We start from the raw sequence: 16,119 nt of genomic DNA, 5'->3' as shown, positions 1-16,119 counted from the left end.
TCTTGCGTAGACCGTGTTCACCGGCTGCAGGTACTGTCTTTTGAGGGTGTCCAGTGCCCCTTGGTAGGTCAGCAGGTCTCTGATTAGGGAGCATACCCATGGACTGACTCTGGAGAGGAGAACTCTGTGCTTGATAGCAGGCTCAATCACGCGAATCTCTTCCAGGTACGATTGGAAGCATGCAAGCCAGAGTTCAAAGGCAATGGCTGCTTCTGGAGCTTGAGGATCAATGTCCAATCTGTCTGGTCATAAAATGCTCTCCATGATTTAAAATTGCAGCTAATAAAATTGATGCACTATCAATAACTCTCGGAGGTGAACGATAGGCTTTTATTAGCTGCAAGAGACCACCACACAACATCCTGGAGACTGAGGGAGGAGCAGTGCCTCCAATCGCCTTTATACAGGGGTCTGTGGGAGGAGCCACAGGAGCAGTCAGCAGAGGAGCATGTCCAGACAGGTATATGTAGTTCACCACACAACCTGGCTACCATCAGGAGCCTGAAGAGGCACACTCAATATTTTAGGAACACCTTGTTCCCCTCAGACAATCAGATTTCTGAAAGGTCCATGAACCTGTCAACAATACCTCATTGTTCTTCTTTTGCACTATTTATTAATTGATTTTTATTGTAACATATAGTATTTTATATCTTGCACTGTACTGCTGCCACAAAACAATATTTCTGGAAAATTTGTTAACTTTACGACAGCAGTACAACACAATATATAAAACATACAGAAAAATCTGGATTATATATATGTATATATAATAGTTAAGTACGTATATTAAGTAGTTATGTCACGGTCCGGTCTGTGGATTCCTCATTCCAGTTATTTCCTTTTCCCCATGTTCCGTTGGGCACCTTGATTAAGGCACCTGATCTTCATTTCGTACCAGCAACATAAAAAGGCCCCAGGTTACCACGGTTATTGCTGGACCATCACCAGAAGCACATCACCGGAAACCAGTCATCTCACCACAGCCACTGTGGCTATGCGCATCCCGGGACCATCGAGAATCATGGACTCTAGTCGCCTCGGTGCCTGTGGCTGTTTAGCAAATTCAGTCATTTTCCTGTCCAGCTGAGTTGCCGGCTGTTCTGCTGCTGCTCCGGGTAAGGTATGAATTCTGTCATTTATATGGCCGGCTGAGATTGGGTCGAGTCGGGAGCCTGTCGTCTGCGTTTGCTGGGTCATCAGGTCAAGTTCCGAGCCCGAGTTGAATCAAGTTCTGGGATCAAGTCGAGAGCCTGCCTACCAGCTGAGTGTTGCAGGCCATTTTGCTGCTACTCCGAGTTGGGTATTCTGTCTCCTCATTGTCCTAGTCCTTCCAGCTGAGTAGGTTCGGCCGTTTGCCACTACTCTGAGTTGAGTATGCTGTCTCGTTGCCCAAGTCCTATTCCAATTCCAGGCTCTTGATCCTAGGCCAAGTTCCAGGCTCCAAGCCAAGGTCCAAGGTCCGAGTCTGAGTCGAGGTCCAAGGTCCAAGTCCCAGTCTGAGTCTAGTCCAAGTCTGAGTCCTAGTCTAGGTTTTACTGGTTTGTTATCCAATGTTTACGTCCATGTTGACATTTGGCCCTCACTCTCTGGCCTTCCTAGTAACTCTCAATAAACTCAGTTCTGTTTCTACTACCTCTGTGTCTGTGTCCTGCACTTGGGTCCACTCCCAATGCCCCATTGTAACAAGTTAAGTTAAAATAAGTAGTGCAAAAAAGCAGAATTTTTTTTAAAAAAGCATTGAGGTAGTGTCCATGGGTTCAATGTCCACTTAGAAATTGGATGGCAGAGGGGAGGAATCTGAAGTTAAGCCTGAGTTTGTTCCTTCAGGCTTCTGTACCTCATTCCTGATGGTAACAATGAGAAAGGGGCATGCCCTTAGTGCTGGGTATCTTTAATGATGTATATTGCCTTCCTAAGGCACTGTTCCTTGAAGATGTCTTCGATACTGCAGAGGCTTGTACCCATGATGAAGCTGACTAATTTTACAACTTTCTGCAACTTACCTTGTTACATCTGGTAGAACCACCATACCAGATGGTGATGCAGCCAGTCAGAATGCTGTCCCTGGTACATCTGTAGAAATTAATCAGTGATAATTAAACTCATTCTGCTTCTGATACACTCTGTGCTTCTAACTTAAACCTTCCAGCCCCAGCAAGAGCTATGTGAATCTTTTCTGCACTCTCTCTAAGTTAATCACATCCTTCATATCGCCAGGTAGTTAAAATTGCACACAATACTTTGTGTAGTCATATCGATGTCTTGTTACAGGATGTTCCAACTCTCATAGAACTAATTGCTGCAGCATACCACTGGTAATGGACCTCCAGCTAAAAAAAATCATCTCTCCACTACTACCCTAAGACTCCAACCAGGAAAAAAGTGAGTATCCAATTTGCTAATTCATCCTGGATCCCATGTCTGGACAAGTCTACTTGCCCAGCCTTCCATTCAAGACTTCATAATAATGTCTTGCTAAAGTCCATGTAGACAATGTCTACAACTCTGCCTTCATTAATCTTCTTGGTCACCTCTTCTAAAAACTCAGCTGAGATCCGCAAGCAATCAATTTCCCATGCACAAAGCTATGTTGAGCCATGTTGTCCACTCATAATCAGTCCTTAACTTTCCCAATGGTAGAGATCATGCTGCTCAGAATCTCCACCAATAATCCTCCCAACACTGATGTTAGATGGTGGTCAGCTCAAAAGAGATTGTATCTGTTATTTGATGCCCTCCTCAACAGTGGCATTATGTGAAAGTACCTTGTGCTTGGCCTGGACCAGATCAGAGAAATTGTCATTCATTCTTGTGCTCTGACTTGGATGAAGCATGGTGTGGGTTATGAAGAAACCATTCTCTCTGTCTGTTTTATGTGCTGACTGACCTGTTGTGAATTTCCAGCACATTTTGGAATAATGATCAACTTGAAATCTATTCACCTTAGAAGAAAAAGCCAGAAATCTGAATCTGTAGTAAAACAAACTCTATGAAATGACAGCTTTATATATATAGTTATAAATTAATAATTGACAAAAGTAGTGGGATCAAGTTGAATGTATAACTATGGTAGATCTTATTAGGCAAAATCAGTTATTCAAATAATGAGCACCCTGCTGCGTAGAACTCCATTGAAATTTCTGACAGAGTGAGTTGGGGCACTTACTCCATTCTGGAACTGTCGAACATGAACGGCGGAATCAGGATGAATAGGAGCTTTACTTTAATACATTGACTTAAATCCAGTGACAGAGATGTAGAAGTTTGAAGGACAGCACTCAGCGATGATCTCAGTCAGGATAAATGGTCAGACATTTTTTTTATTTTCCACAGTGTCCAAATTCTGCATCAGCAGTTCATACAGAGTAACAGTACAAATATTTGGAGAGATATGGACATTTTGCAGACCAGGTGTTCCCAATCTGGATCCATGGACCCCTCGACTTATGGTGGTGGTCCATGGCATAAAAGATGTTTGGACTCCCTGGTGTAGACAGAGGGGTTTAGTTTCATTAGGCATCAAAATTATAGTTTAATTAGCTTGTAACAACATTGTAGGTCAAATGGCCTCTTCCTGTACTGTTCAATGTTTCATGTATGCATAACATCTGCTGTTTGTGTGCAGTGAGTAACTGAATGCAGTATTTGGCAGGAATGTAGAATAATTCATTGATAGGTGGGAATGATGAACACTGATTTTGGTTTGCTTCTCCTTCTGGTGTTTTTGTAGTATTTAGTAGAGACAATATTGGTGATATCTGTTAGTGTCTCAATCTTCCTGCAGAGCTTCGGCACAAATGTAAGGATCTTAAAGAAAGTTAGTGGGTCTCTGCTGTCTGCTACCCCACATGTTTTGTGTGAGTATTAGTAACTTGATTGTGAAACACTCTTTTCCTCAGAAGTTTAAAGTCTATTCCAGGGCAGTGAAGATGAAGGGAATTTTTTCCTTGACCCAAACTTCATTTTGGTTTGGAAACCAGAATATTTTAAGTGACCCACATTTTCTGGAAATTTGCCTTGAAACTTTGTTGTTAGCGTGCAGGGAGGGGTTAGTCAGAATCCTCTTTCTTGTCACTGTCTAGTGCAAAGCTGATTCTGTTGTATGCTTCAGTAAATGAGTGGATGATGTTAGGGATTCACTCTTTTAAAAAAGGCAAATGCAACTATATTGTACCTTGATTACAGAGGTTAAATGACCTTGGTTCTCAAGTGGAGCTGATGTAAGTTGAAAAGTTTTCCAGTTCGCTTGTAGATTGGATCTACTGCAACAGGAATTTTACTGGAGATAGGATGCTCCACTGCAGCATGGAAGATTGGAAGAACCACTAAGATAGACTCTTTGTGGACTTAGTTCTTTGGTTAGGATTGTGAATTGCATTCCATCATAAAGCATAAGATGACAGTGATCTTGAGGGACTGTTAATGAAAAAATGAATGAACATGTGCACCTAAAAGCTCCAGTGAACATGAAGAATAGTTCAGTTTTGAAACTGCAGCATGTGGTGATGTCCAACAGTTTTGAACACATTCTCATGAAATACCTGGTGTCATTGTGTCATAAAGTTTATACATTGTTTCTTCAGCCCATCAAATCCATCAAGTGTGCATCTATACTAATCCTACATTAAACCCGATTTTTATTCTCCCTGTATTCTCAACAAATCCAACCCTCCCCTCAGATTTTATCACCCAGCTACACATCATGGTAAAATTTACAGTACCAATCAGCCTCCCAAACTACATATCATTTGAATGTGGAAACCAGAGCAGCTGGAATAAATCCAAAGTAATCATAGAAAGAACGTGAGAACTCTGCGCAGACAGCACAGGAGGTTTGGGCTGGTACTATAAGGCAGCAGATCTGTCAGCTACCTCTCAGTGCTGTACCATACTTAAATTCTGACTTCAATTCAAGTGAAGGTTTTTAACTATTTAAAATAAATTACAAAACTGATGGCAAAAAAAGATTTCAGACATGAGTTTTCACGACAGAATGAATAGCCTGGAATGTTGCTTCCATTTGGAAATTGCATAGTGGGTAGCAGTATAAAATTATTGGAATGATTGAATCATATTATATGTTGAAATGGTATAGCACCAAAATATCTGTGAGCCATCTAAAGGTCACCATCGTGCAAAAAAATTACCAGAAATGTGTAGTGTCACTGCAGTTCACTCAGAATCCATTACATCTCAGCAGCAGCATAACCTGACCCACTTTCCATGCAATTCGTTTGTCCGTGTCACCTTTAATCACTTGGAAAAAAAAAACATGTTAAAATGCTCAGCCAGGAACAAATACCGCGGGGCTTTTCGAACAGCATTGCTACTGCATGTTTAAGTATTTGTGCTATGCTTCCCAACACTTAGCAAAAAAAACATAGCAGTTCTTTTCCAGCATCAACTTGTCAAAAAATGTTAAGAAATTAAATTGAAGGTTTGTTCTTGTAAGCAGGCTCACTCCCATGTGGAGATGGTTGGCTGTTTTCCAGGCTAGTGAATATTAAATCATGCCTTGGTTTATGAACAACAATTCAGCTGCCCATTTCATAAAACAAAACACATAGAATGTTTGGATTATAACCTGTCTGGACTCATCCTTTATCTATCTACTAAATAAAGACAAATGATATTTGTGTATAGTATAAAACATTTGTGTGTTACTTGTGGCTCCATCTTAATGAACATGAGGATACCAGACTTAGCAACTGGAAGAAAGTAGCTTCGATCCAGATTTCGAGGGGTTAGAAATACGCAATGTCTCAATAAAATTTTAGGCTTTGGTTAGTTCTTGCTACAGTATTGCATAACTTAGGAAAATAACAATAAATTTCGTAGAGGATGCCTCCAAACCCAATTGCCTCATTACTGTTAGAGTAACAGTAGGATTATTTACAATATATAAAAAAATGTTAATTTTATGAAGTTATAGAAAGACAACCACTCTTAGGCACAACAAACAATGGTGTTTTATAAATTAATTCCCATCATCTGTAATAACCCAGGACTCTGAAACAAGAAGTGATTGCATACTGTAGTAATATTCTACAGGGACAGATATAACAGCCATTATGACCTTCCACTCACACTTACTTTTCACAGCTACCTATGTTATAAAATTGATTAATGATGCACTTTTGCTCTGCATGTAGATTTGCAATATTTCTCCTATTGTGTGCTTGGCTGCTATAATTTCCTCAATAGTACCTGAGGAAATTAAGTTTAATGAAATATATAATTCTGAAAAGCCAATATCAGTACTGATGCTCACGAAATTGCCAGATTCTCTTAAAAAAAACTATGTGGTTCACTAATGTTGTTTATTTAATATTTCAGTTATATTTTACTGATATTGTAAATATATTGTTTGGTTAAGCATTTTTTGTTGTTATGTAATTTATTACAGGTAAAATATAAAAGTACATGAAATCCACCACCAAGTCATGTGTGTGCTTCATTAAAGTGAAGAATGAAACAGACACAAATTATGTCCTGGCTTTTTGTTCTCCTTTCAATTGGTTTCAAGTTTTGGAGTTACAAGATGTAACAGCAGAGATGAGTACATTTTAAATTGTACCCGAGATGACTAATTACTTGTTGAAGCAGGGCTAAATGTTCAAGTTTTTTAAAAGTGTAGGAAGACACTTGAGCTAAAAAAAAACACAGCACATTCTTCATCGGGAAGGGACAGAGTTGGTCGTTAAAATGAAAACAGATGAAATTCATGGATTTATAAGCAATAAGTACTGAGTGATAATAATCACAGTTTTTTTTAAAAAGCAGAAACACATGGCTACATTGGAAACACTGTTGAGTTTGATTGCACAAGAGATAACTAGTTGAAGTATACTGAATGAACTGAGCAATACTTTGAAACCAAGGAAAAGAGAGTGCCAGCTTTGCTGAGTGGAAAGGCATATAGTTTTCTTAGAAGTTTGACTGCTCCAACCAAACCAGTCAAAATAAGCTTTGCTGATATTGTGAAAGCAATGCAGGAACATTTAGAACCCAAACCATTGCTGATTGCAAAACACTTTAGTTTTCATAAGTGGAATCAGATGGAACGGAAGTCCACTTCAGCATTTGTGGATGAAGTTGTCTGAACATCGTCAGTTCAGTGAAGGGCTTAATGATGTAATGAGAGATTGTTTAGTTTGTGGGATCATTGTGAAAGCATTCAAAACAGCTCTTAACTGAAGCCCAACTCATGTTTAAAACAACCATTGAAATCACTGTATCAATGGGAGTCACAACCTGAAACATAATTGAATTGCAGCCAGGAATGAAAGTAAGCATAGCCAAAACTGCAATGTCTAAACATAAACCAACTTGACTGAACAAATTGTGTTACCATTGTGACAGGAGTTCATGTAAACCAGGTCAACGTAGGTTTAAAGGCAACGCTCACAGAAATTGCAACAAAGTAGGGCCCATACAAAGAGCATGTTAGGCAGACAAATGGCGAGCAGAGGGAAGAGTTAAAATAAAAATTCAAGTTGCAATTTCAAAAAAGGCACCAATCTGTATGCTGTTGATACAAATCTGAAAATGATGAAAGTGAATGAGGACTGAGTAGCCTTAAGATTTATAATGTGATAACTAACAATAGGCAAGCAATAGGGCTTACACCAGAAATGAACAGACAATTAGTTAAAATTGAATTGGATACTGGCATGGATGCTTCAGTCATTTCACTAAAAAAGCTTGAATGACTTTTTAAAGATCTCCTGCAATAGAGTTAACTAAAAGTGAATTAAGAAAGGTACTGGATGATGCCACAGCAATGTTCAAGGATGCCACTGGAAAACGCAAGAGTAACAAGGGTCAAATACTGCTAAATAAAAATGCACCACTAAAGTTATGCCATTCATGATAAAGTAGTAGTGAGCTAGACTGCATGGAGGCTGAAGAATTCTTTGCAAGGTTGAGTAGAGCCTATGGTTAATGTCAGAGATCCCAGTAGCCAAAAAGAAATGGTCCATCAGGATCTGTGGACATTTCAAAGTCATCATCAAACGAGTTCTAAAAGTGGATCAATAGCCTTTACCCAGGATAGAGGATGTCTTTGCAAATCTATCCAGAGGGAAATACTTCAGTAATGTGGATTTAGCTGAACCTAACTGCCATTGCACAAAGAGTCCAAAATGTTTTTTACCATAAGCATACCCAAAGGGCCTTATCACTAAAATAGGTTTATTTTTGGTGCAGCATCTGCACTTACACTCCAGCAGAAGGCTATGCACCAAATGGTGCAAAGCTGCTCAGGCACTCAAAGTTACCTGAATGACATTGTTGTTACTGGCAAAGAGACAAGGAACATCTCCAAAATCTCAAGACAGTATTTAGAAGATTGTGAGTTCAGAGCATGACACAGTAAGTGAAAATTCTTTAAAGCAATCATCATCTACTGTGGCCACAACATTGGCGCAGAAGATTTACACATATATGCTGAGAAAATTCAAGCAGTGTTGGATGCCCCAGGGCCAAAGGTGTCTCCCACTTTTTTAGATTTTTCAATTACTGTAACAGGTTCCAACCAAACCTGACTACTGGCAATGGACAAAGGATTGTGAGGTGGCTTTCCAAAAAAACAAAGTGATGATGATGTCAGACACTCTATTCAGACCCTATGACCCACATTGTCCAGTGAAGCTTACATGTGACACCTCACTTTATGGTTTAGGTGTAGTCATGTCACATGTTATGGGTGATGGAAGTGAATGCCCCATTGCCTTTGCATCACGTTCCATTTAAGGCTGCAGAGATAAACTATGTACAGATTGATAGAGAGGCATTGTGTCTGGTTTGGCATGTAAACATTCCAACCAGTAGTTGTGTGAGAGTGAGAGATTTCCATCATTACAGATCATCAACTGATTAAGCATTGAGCAAGTTGAAGTCATCAAAGATGAGAGTGGTGGACGGGCGAGTGGTCAGCGCTGCCTGCCTGTGTTTCACCAGTCTTTTTCTCCGTTTTGCTCTTTGCCATTAGAGGGAAGTACAGGAGTCTTGGGATCCACATTGCAAGGATTGATTGGAGAGGCTGTGGACTCCTTTTGGAAACTAAGGATCATGTTACATGTGTTCTTGGATTCTAGTTCTAGTTACTTTCTATTTGCTGTTTTGGAGCAGTTTAATCAATGCGGTCTGGGGCGGCTTAGAAAGAAATGCTTTGCCCTGCGGCCTGCAGTGAGCTAGTGGTGCAACTCTGAACTTAACTAAACTGAATACTACTAGCCTCTAGGTTTAATGCATGATATTCTATGTGTTATATGCTTGCTTTTTTGCTGTTTACATGATTTGTTCTTTTATTGTGCATTGGTTGTTTGATGGTTTCTTGAATGGATTCCATGCTGTTTCTTTGTTTCATGGCAACCTGCAGGAGGATGAATCACAGAGTTGCATTTTGTATACACACTTTGATAATAAATGCACTTTCTACAGGAGGGAATGCCATTAACAGCAGCAGCACGAATGCAGAGATGGGCTCTGTTAGTTGGAGGATACAATTACAAGATCAAATTCAGGAGGACAGCTAATTGTGGAAATGCTGATGGATTGTCCCATTTATGCTTGGAAAAATAAATCCCTGAAAAAATTTACCAAACAGAACACTCTTTTTGACGTATTCTCCTGAATGCAAATCGGAAGTATCCTTATTATGGTAGAGATGATCCAAAGGAAAACCAGAAAAGACCCCACAGTGTCTAAGGTCTATGTGGCCACACAAAATGGCTGGAATGTGCAGCAGAAATCCCACTTACCCCACTTTTACCAGTGCCGGGATGAACTTGCCCCATGTTATGGTGAGATTGTATAAGGCACCTCACTCGTAGATACTGACATTTTGAATATATCTGCCAAGGCCACTGCAATTTCAACACTAGTCTCCTTCAAGGTCCAAGGAAATACCCTGTCAGGTCCTGGGGATTTATCTAAACTGATTTGCCTCAAGACAGCAAGCACCTCCTCCTCTTCAATCTGTATAGATTCCATGACCTCACTACTTGTTTGTCTTATTTCCATTGACTCCTTTCCAGTTTCCTTAGTAAATACAGATGCAAAAGAAGTCATTTAAGATCTCCCCTGTTTCTTTTGGTTCCATACGTAGCCGATCACTCTGATCTTCAAGAGGACCAATTTTATCCCTTACTATCCTTTTGCTCTTAAAATACCTGTAGAAGCTCTTTGGATTATCCTTCACCTTGACTGCCAAAGCTACCTCATGTCTTCTTTTAGCCCTCCTGATTTCTTTCTTAAGTATTTTTTGCACCCATCTAGACCTTTAACAGTATGGGAGTTCCAATCAATACGTGGAAAATTAAAATTCCCTACTATCACAATTTTATGTTTCCTGCAGTTGTCTGTTATCTCTCTGCAGATTTGCTCCTCCAGTTCTCTATAACACAACCCCATTAATGTGGTCATACCTTTCCTGTTTCTCAGCTCCACCCATATGGCCTCAGTTGACAAGCCCTCTAATCCTACATTTGACTTCAGAACTACAACAATTTACCAGCACTCTGACTGGCTTAGCCAACCATTCACTGAGTCCTAGCATTACAGTGTGCTATCAGGCCTTTCAGCCCATTAAGTCCAGGCCAACCATCAATCACTAATGCTATTACTCACTAATCTCTCACTCACTTTTACACTAGTGAGGCAATACAGTTAGGAATGTGGGGGTTGGGAGTTGGGTGGGAGGTAACCAAAACCTTATTTTATATTCAGATTGTTCAGATTCACATGTGCATCAAAGCATATTGTGAAATATGTCATTTGTGTTAGTAATCCACGCAACTTAAAAATATGCTGGGGGTAACCTATAATTATTAGCATACAATCAGACCAAAATAGCATGGCCACAATATTCCACAGTATAACACCACCAACAATAACAATAGATTAACAACAACAAAACAAAACTCACAGAGGAGACACATGCAGTCACAGGAAGAATGTGTTAGCTCGACAAAGGCAAGTACTGGTAATATCCGTAAGGCCATAAGATATAGGAGCAGAATTAGACCATTTGGTTGAGCAAGTCTGCTCCATCATTACATCATGGCTGATCCATTTTTCCTCTCAGCCCCAATCTCCCGCCTTCTCCCCGTAAGCCTTCATACCCTGACCAATCAAGAATCTGTCAATCTTTGCCTTAAATATACATAAAGACTTGGTCTCCACAGCTGCTTATGGCAATGAAATCCAGATTCACTACTCACTGGCTAAAGAAATCCTCCTCATTCTCATTCTAAAAGGATGCCCCTCTATTCTGAGGTTGTGTCCTCTGGTCCTAGAACTCCCTCAGTGTAGGAGACATCCTCTCCACATCCACTCTATTGAGGCCTTTCAACATTCAATAGGTTTCAATAAAATCACAACTCATTCTTCTGAATTCCAGTGAACACAGGCCCAGAGCCATCAAGTGTTCTTCATATAACAAGCCATTCATTCCCAGAATCATTTTTGTGAAACTTCTTTAAACCCTCTCTGGTGTCAGCACATCATTTCTAAGGTAAGGGGACCAAAACTGCTCACAATGCACCAAGTGGAGCCACATTAGTGCTTTATAAAACTCAGTATTACATCCTTGTTTTCGTATTCTAGTCCTCTTGAAATAAATGCTAATATCACACTTGCCTTCCTCAGCACTGATTTGTTCTGTAGCCTCTCTACTTCCTCAATACTACCTGCTCCTCCACCTAATTTCATATTGTCCCCAAACTTTGCAACAAAGGTATCAATTCTGTCATCCAACTCATTGAAATATAGCATAAAAAGAACAGGTCCCAACACAGACACCCACTAGTCATTGGCAACCAACTAGAAAAGGCTCTCTTTATTCCTACTCTTTGCCTCCTGCCAATCAGCCACTGCTTTATCCATGCTTGCATCTTTCCTGTAATACAATGGGTATTACATGCAGAGATTTATTAAATACAGAATTAAATGCATTCAATTCCTACATGAATAAGAAACAAAGAAGATGCAGCAGAGGAATGAAAATACAATGTCACAAAATGTCAAAGAAAAACTCATCAGTTTCTTCAGCGCATTTGCTCTGCTTGTATGAAATTTGCTTTTCTTTCTTATTCCTCTCTCCTTTCTCCCCTTTCACTGAAAATGCCTTCTTATCTTTAATATTTCAGCTGTGAATAAAGATCATTTCTCTTCCTTTGCATGAAACGTTGTTCTTATTGCATATTTAGCAAATGCTTTATGCTTCCAGACTTCCTTTTTTTTAATCCTTTCATTCAGCACTCTAGCATTTGCAATTATTCAGCATTTTATTGTGTTTGCCTTGCTGGGCTCAGTGAAGTCATGTTTCCAAAATTGTACGAACACTGGCAGATTGCTTGTATGAGCTGCCAAGTTGCTTCCAATGCTGGAACTCATGTAATAAGAATGATAACTTAAAGTAAAACAAACAACAACTCCAAGCTGCACTGAACATTGGACTATGATCAGAGGTGCTGTTTCAGCATCACAAAACAGTTTGAGCTCTGTTTGTCTCAGGTGGAAATGCAATATTTTGGGCATTATAATCCAAAATTTATGTTTATTTTTCTACTTCTGATTTCTCTCCCTGTGAAAACAAATAGTTGTATTCAGAGTGCAATAGAACATGACTTCTTTAAAAATTTCATTAAAGATTTTCTCCAGAATCTTTATTTACTCCTGATGGGCATTGCTGGATATTTCCATTAAAGATAGAAGAGAATGACTCTGCAGAGAGTGGTACAGACAGCCCAATGCATCCGTGGATATGAACTTCCCTCCATTGAGGACATTTACAGCAGTAGCTGGAAGATCCTTGGAGACACCAGTTATCCCAACCATAAACTCTTTCAGCTGCTTCCATCTGGTAAATGGTACAACAGCATTAAACCCAGGACCAACAGGCTATGGGACAGCTTCATTCTTCAAACCATTAGACTTATAAATTCACATGTCTGTACATTGCAACAAAATCATTAACGTTAAGATCTTTACTCCCCCATGTTGTGGGATGGATGTAAGGTTTGAATTTAAATAAATTCAATAAATTCAAATGAACTGAACATTAACTCTTGTGGAGAACTAGGCAAAATCAAATGGAAGGCACCTTAACATCACCAGCAGGTTGCAACTAACGTTTCCTTTCATTTACATTTTGGATCCAGTACCACCGAATCTTGGACTTTGAAACTTTGCACCTCAGTTAATCTTTTCACTCCAACTTTCATGGACATCTCTGTCAATGCATCACTGCTAATTGGCACTATGCTACTACTCTAATATAAGCCTGGCTGATCTGACTGATGAGTGATCACATTGTAAGAATACCACCATCTGTTTTGTCTCCTGCTCTGCCCTAGACATTGGACACAATGTGATCCAGAAAAGAAATGATCATAGATTTTCACTGAACTTGGAGCGTCCTTCTGCCATGGTTCTCTCAACTCTCAAATGCAAAGCCAAATATTTCCGGAGAAAGTTATCCATGAGTCTCATTTCTTTCCTCACACATAAAATCTCAGCATGCAATGACTTTTGGTGTTTGTATACCGAAGGTACGCTACATTATTTGATGTAGCTCTACATATAGATTGTTGTCATGATGAGGGGTATAGAGACACAAGATAATGGCTACATTGGATAATTTTATCCACTACATATTCAAAAGATCTCTACATCCAATTCCTGTGGACACAATCCATTTTGGATCTCCAAATGAAATAGAAGATGGCTTGGATAACTGCATTGGCCAAAAGTCAGGTATGGGTCATGAACATCAGGACTGAGAGCACCTCCACCAGGTCCTACTCTTCCATTCCCAACTTCTGTTTTACCTTGACTATCCACTTCAGCCTACATGTCTCAATTCCTCTGAAAAGGCAACATCAGGTTATTGGAAATGAACAGTTGGACCTGTTGCCAATGAACATGGCTTCACATTTGATGTGGTTGTCCCTGGCACCCAAGGCCTGTTCTAACTAGTTGCAATTGCTAATCAAACAGCATACTGAACAAAGGCAAGTAATGTCATCCATCACTTACCCTCCTTGCCTTAATTCATTAATCCTTTTCTGCCCCTGCCTTTTCTGATGCCTTGGTATTGCTTGTTAACAAGAGAGGGTAGCCCTGATTGGCGGTAGATTGGATCAGAAAGCTATCGATTCCTTGCCCATTAATTTGGGCCATGCTACAGAACTCTGTGTAAATCTACAAGAAGTTATCAGCCTAATGCGCAGACTCTTATCTCAGCAGTTAGCTTAATGAAATCCTTCTGAACTGTCTCCAATATTGCTATGTACTTTCTTCTGTAAGGGTGAAAAATGCTGCACAATACTCAGGCTGTGGCCTCATTTTGCATGGTGGTAACAAAACTTCCAGATTTCTAATTTCCAATCCCTTGCCATTAAAAAAATCAACATGCCAATTTCCTTCTTTAATACCTGCTCTCTCAGCCTGCTAACATTTTTGTGATTGGTGCACAAAAGCATATTGGGTCCTCTGAACTTCTCTCATTTGCAGCCTCTTTTCATTTTGATAATAATCAGCCTTTAGTTTTCTGATACTGAAATGTATGATTATACACTTCCCTACATTAAACTGTATTTACCAAGTTCTCTATCTACTCACTCCATCTATCTATTTACCATGCAGTGCCACAGTCACACAGAGCATGTACAATTAATGTACTACTATGTTGGTAAGTGCTGCACAAATCAATGTTTCCTGCAGGGTGTAGTTGGTTGCACAGAGTGGAAGGAAGCTTGTTTGGGCACTTTGCATGGTGCTTTATATTGTAACAGCTTTCAGTTTTGATTTGTGTGTTGTCATACATGCTCCAATACTTAAGAACATGTTTATAGTCAGTTTTCTTGCAAATGGCAACCACAATTATGGCCTCATTTGACGACAGATCTTGTGGAATTGTGACCCTGTGGAACTCTAATAAGAGATTATGCTGCCAATATCTTCCACTGATGATGTAAGATAGAATTCTGCACTCATTAAAATCACTTCCTTTAGTTTGATACATCATTCTACAGATGTGCAGTAGAGAGCACCCTAATATGCTGCATCACTGCATGGTATGAAACTGCACTGTGGTGGACAGCAAGGTTCTACAACAGGTCATCAAAATGGCTCAAGGCATCACTGGCACCAGTCTACCCACTGTCAAGGACATATATACAGAAAGCTAAATATGAGAGATTCTGCGGATGCTGGAAATTCAAGGCAACACACATGATATGTTGGAGGAACTCAGCAGGTCAGGTAGCATCCTTGAAAATAAAAATAAAAAAGAGAAAGATGTCAGAAAAGGACTAGTTACATCATGACTCATAGACTGACAGTTCCAGTCCCACCAAGGAGGAGGCTATGCAGCATCCACACCAGGACTACCAGTCTCAAAGACAGTTATTTTCCCAAAGCATTAAGGCTAATCAACACCTCCACCAACTAACCCACCCCTCCACACCTCCACCACCACTACTTTCTCATCTCCTGTCAGCCACCTTATGTACACACACTCATGTACATCACTTTATGGACATACAATCAATCTATGTATATAAGCTGCCTTGTGTACATTTATTTCTCATGCTTGATTATCATTGTGTTCTTTATCTGACTCTGTTTTTGTGCTCTATGGGATCTGGAGTAACTGTTATTTTGTTCTCCTTCATATTTATATACTAGAAATGACATTAAATAATCTTGATTCTTGAACCTTGTGTCTTTATTTCTTGCATGAGCATCAAAAATGAAAGCCCAGAGAAATTTATAGCACAGAAAGAGAGCATTCAACACAACAGGTCTCTTTCTTCCACTTCTGCATTAACAGAATATTGCTGCCATTTCTCTAAAATGTACTCCTCAGCTATTTACCCAAATCCAAACATCTCATGATTATGAGGTAACTTCAGCCATTGTCCATCCAACCTGAAACTTCTTTGTGGATCTTGGCTGCACAGGGGGCTCAAAGTCCCTTAAAAACAGGAGGTGGAGGCACCATTTGCTTTAGAAATCTACTACAGAACACATGCTTTCCTTTGAAGCTGAGCAACCTCTTTGGAATAGCTGAGGTAGAAACTCGATTATGCAGAGCAATATTTTAGT

The sequence above is a fragment of the Hypanus sabinus genome, chromosome 14 (assembly GCF_030144855.1).
Source record: "Hypanus sabinus isolate sHypSab1 chromosome 14, sHypSab1.hap1, whole genome shotgun sequence".
Classification (NCBI taxonomy): domain Eukaryota; kingdom Metazoa; phylum Chordata; class Chondrichthyes; order Myliobatiformes; family Dasyatidae; genus Hypanus; species Hypanus sabinus.
The sequence above is the reverse complement of the archived record's forward strand: the minus strand, read 5'-3'. Positions refer to the sequence as shown.